General features: G+C 41.6%; 1 non-coding gene across 1 annotated transcript; it reads right to left on the bottom strand.

The window, feature by feature from the left end:
- Positions 1 to 1,679: 1,679 nt before the first annotated feature.
- Positions 1,680 to 1,783, bottom strand: LOC148565203 (small nucleolar RNA R71). Its single transcript, XR_015884623.1, has one exon. It is a non-coding gene; the product is annotated as a small nucleolar RNA R71 (small nucleolar RNA).
- Positions 1,784 to 4,456: the final 2,673 nt, after the last annotated feature.

Genomic DNA, 4,456 nt, shown 5'->3' with positions numbered 1-4,456 from the left:
CTCTCTGGAAAATGGTCTGATGCGCTGTCACTGCATGGCTAATCGTCTGGAGGCATCACCCTTGCCAATGGCTGCACCTATCCTCTTGTGAAAATGGTCCAAATGCTCTGTCACAGCACGGCTAATCATCTGAGGTTCTCGATCATACTGGAATAGGATTCACCCTCCTTTTGCGTCTGTCACTACGCCCAACACTCGCGAGTTTGAAGTTCGTCACAGTCATTCAATCACAGAGTCCTACTCGGAATACCACAGACAAGGTTTAGACTTTCCGGACTCTCATGAATGCCGCCATCAATCTAGCTTATACCATGAAGATTCTGATTAAGAGATCCAAGAGATACTCATTCAATCTAAGGTAGAATGGAAGTGGTTGTCAGGCACGCGTTCATAGGGAATGATGATGATTGTCACGTTCATCACATTCAGGTTGAAGTGCGAATGAATATCTTAGAAGCGGAATAAGTTGAATTGAATAGAAAAACAGTAGTACTTTGCATTAATCTTTGAGGAACAGCAGAGCTCCACACCTTAATCTATGGAGTGCAGAAACTCTACCGTATGAAAAATACATAAGTGAACATAGGGTAAGCATGGCCGAGTGGCCAGCCTCCCATGGAGGTCTAGAGATCTAAAAATGATCAAAAGATCCTAAGATGATCAAAAGATGATCAAAAGATGATCAAAAGATGTCTAATACAATAGTAAAAAGTCATATTTATAATAAACTAGTTACTAGGGTTTACAGAAGTAAGTAATTGAGGCATAAATCCACATCCGAGGCCCACTTGGTGTGTGCTTGGGCTGAGCTTGAATGTTACACGTGTAGAGGTCAATCTTGGAGTTGAACGCCAGTTTGTAACGTATTTCTGGCGTTCAACTCTGGCTTGTGACGTGTTTCTGGCGTTTAACTCCAGACAGCAGCATAGAACTGGCGTTAAACGCCCTTTTATGTCATCTAAACTCGGCCAAAGTATGGACTATTATATATTGCTGGAAAGCCCTGGATGTCTACTTTCCAACGCAATTGGAAGCGCGCCATTTTGAGTTCTGTAGCTCCAGAAAATCTATTTTGAGCGCAGGGAGGTCAGAATCCAAAAGCATCAGCAGTCCTTCTTCAACCTCTGAATCTGATTTTTGCTCAAGTCCCTCAATTTCAGCCAGAAAATACCTGAAATCATAGAAAAATACACAAACTCATAGTAAAGTCCAGAAATGTGAATTTAACATAAAAACTAATGAAAACATCCCTAAAAGTAAATAGATTATACTAAAAACATACTAAAAACAATGCCAAAAAGCGTATAAATTATCCGTTCATCAGTGACTTTACTGCACCAAATTCTAATTTACATGGAAGAAGCATCTCAATCCCTGCCATTGGAGCAAACAATTTTGAGCTAAAGTCTCAATTAGTTTCTTTGATGCAATAGAACTGCAAGTTTCATGGACTTCCATCAGAAGATCTTTTTCAGTTCATAACTGAATTCTTGCAAATCTGTGATACTGTTAAGACCAATGGGGTTGACTCCGAGGTCTACAGGCTTATGATTTTCCCGTTTGCTGTAAGAGATAGAGCTAGAATATAGTTGGACTCTCAACCTAAGGATAGCCTGAACTCTTGGGATAAGCTGGTCACGGCTTTCTTAGCCAAGTTCTTTCCTCCTCAAAAGCTTAGCAAGCTTAGAGTGGATGTTCAAACCTTCAAACAGAAGGAAGGTGAATCCCTCTTTGAAGCTTGGGAGAGATATAAGCAACTGACCAAAAAGTGTCCTTCTGACATGTTTTCAGAATGGACCATCCTGGATATATTCTATGATGGTCTGTCTGAATTATCAAAGATGTCATTGGACCATTCTACAGGTGGATCCATTCACCTAAAGAAAACGCCTGCAGAAGCTCAGGAACTCATTGACATGGTTGCAAATAACCAGTTCATGTACACTTCTGAAAGGAATCCTATGAGTAATGGGACGCCTCAGAGGAAGGGAGTTCTTGAAATTGATACTCTGAATGCCATATTGGCTCAGAATAAAATATTGACTCAGCAAGTCAATATGATTTCTTAGAGTCTGAATAGATTGCAAGCTGCATCCAACAGTACTCAAGAGGCATCTTCTGAAGAAGAAGCTTATGATCCTGAGAACTCTGCAATAGCAGAGGTGAATTACATGGGGAAACCCTATGGGAATACCTATAATCCCTCATAGTAAAATCATCCAAATTTCTCATGGAATGATCAATAAAAGCCTCAACAAGGCTTTAATAATGGTGGAAGAAACAGGTTTAGCAATAGCAAGCCTTTTCCATCATCCACTCAGCAACAGACAGAGAATTCTGAGCAGAATCTATCTAGCTTAGCAAATATAGTCTCTGATCCATCTAAGGCTACTTTAAGTTTCATGAATGAAACAAGGTCCTCCATTAGAAATTTGGAGGCACAAGTGGGCCAGCTGAGTAAAAGAGTCACTGAAACCCCTCCTAGTACTCTCCCAAGCAATATAGAAGAGAATCCAAAAAGAGAGTGCAAGGCCATTACCTTACTTGGTGTGGCCGAACCCAAAGAGGAGGAGGAAGACGTGAATCCTAGTGAGGAAGACCTCCTGGGACGCTCAGTGACCAATAAAGAGTTTCCCTTTGAAGAACCAAAGGAATCTGAGGCTCATCTAGAGACCATATAGATTCCATTGAACCTCCTTCTACCCTTCATGAGCTCTGATGAGTATTCTTCCTCTGAAGAGGATGAAGACATTATTGAAGAGCAAGTTGCTAAATACCTTGGTGCAATCATGAAGCTGAATGCCAAGCTATTTGGTAATGAGACTTGGGAAGATGAACCACCCTTGCTCACCAATGAACTAAATGCATTGGATAGGCAGGAATTACCTCAAAAGAAATAGGATCCTGGTAAATTCCTAATTCCCTGTAACATAGGCACCATGACCTTTGAGAAGGCTCTGTGTGACTTGGGGTCAGGAATAAACTTAATGCCACTCTCTGTATTGGAGAAACTTGGGATCTTTGAGGTGCAAGCTGCCAGAATCTCTTTAGAGATGGCAGACAACTCAAGAAAACATGCTTATGGACAAGTAGAGGACGTGTTAGTAAAGGTTGAAGGCCTTTACATCCCTGCTGATTTTATAATCCTAGACACTGGGAAGGATGAGGATGAATCCGTCATCCTTGGAAGACCCTTCCTAGCCACAGCAAGAGTTGTGATTGATGTGGACAGAGGAGAGTTGGTCTTCCAACTGAATAAGGATAACCTTGTGTTTAAAACTCAAGGATCTCCTTCTGTAACTATGGAGAGGAAGCATGAAAAGTTTCTCTCACTGCAGAGTCAACCAAAGCCCTCACAGTCAAACTCTAAGTTTGGTATTGGGAGGCCACAACTAAACTCTAAGTTTGGTGTTGAACCTCCACATTCAAATTCTAAGTTTGGTGTTGGGAGGTCCCAACAATGCTCTGAACATCTGTAAGGCTCCATGAGAGCTCACTGTCAAGCTATTGACATTAAAGAAGCGCTTGTTGGGAGGCAACCCAATATCATTTAATTATATCTATTTATTTTCCATTGCTATTTTATGTTTTCTTTAGGTTGATGATCATGTGGAGTCACAAAAACTACTGAAAAATAAAAAACAAAATGAAAAATAGCATTAAAAACAGCTCACCCTGGAGGAAGAACTTAATGGCGTTTAAACGCCAGTAAGAAGCATCAAACTGGCGTTTAACACCAAAAAGAAGCATCAAGCTGGCGTTAAATGCCAGGAACAAGCACCAGACTGGCGTTTAATGCCAGAACAGAGCATGGAAGTGGCGTTAAACGCCAGAAATAGGCTACATTTGGGTGTTTAACGCCAAAAAAAGCAGCAAGCTGGCGTTTAACGCCAGACATGCATACTAAGGGTGTTTTACACGCCTAATTGGAGCAGGGATGTTAAGTCCTTGACCCCACAGGATCTGTGGACCCCACAGGATCCCCACCTTTTCTTCTCTCCTTTTCACACCTTTTCATACTTCTCTTCCCCAAATACCCTTCACCAATCACCTCAATCACCCTTCCCCATCACCTCTTCACCATTCACATCCATCCTCTCTTCCCCAAAAACCCCACCTACCTCCAAAATTCAAACTCTTTTCCCTCCCAAACCCAACCCTGATAGCCGAACCCTAAACCTTCCCCCACACCTATATAAACCCCTCTTTCATTCTTCATTTTCACACAACACAACCCTTTCTTCTTCCCCTTGGCCGAATACACACCTCTCTCCTTCTCCTCTATTTTTCTTCTTCTTCTCCTTCTTTCTTTTATCTTTTGCTCGGGGACGAGCAAACATTTTAAGTTTGGTGTGGTAAAAGCATTGCTTTTTGTTTTTCCATAACCATTAATGGCACCTAACGCTAGAGAAACCTCAAGAAAGAGGAAAGGGAAGGCAGTTGCTTCCACCTCTGA

This window comes from Arachis ipaensis, chromosome B5 (genome assembly GCF_059453495.1).
Source record: "Arachis ipaensis isolate K30076 ecotype BB chromosome B5, ASM5945349v1, whole genome shotgun sequence".
Classification (NCBI taxonomy): Eukaryota; Viridiplantae; Streptophyta; class Magnoliopsida; order Fabales; family Fabaceae; genus Arachis; species Arachis ipaensis.
The sequence above is the reverse complement of the archived record's forward strand: the minus strand, read 5'-3'. Positions and strand labels throughout refer to the sequence as shown.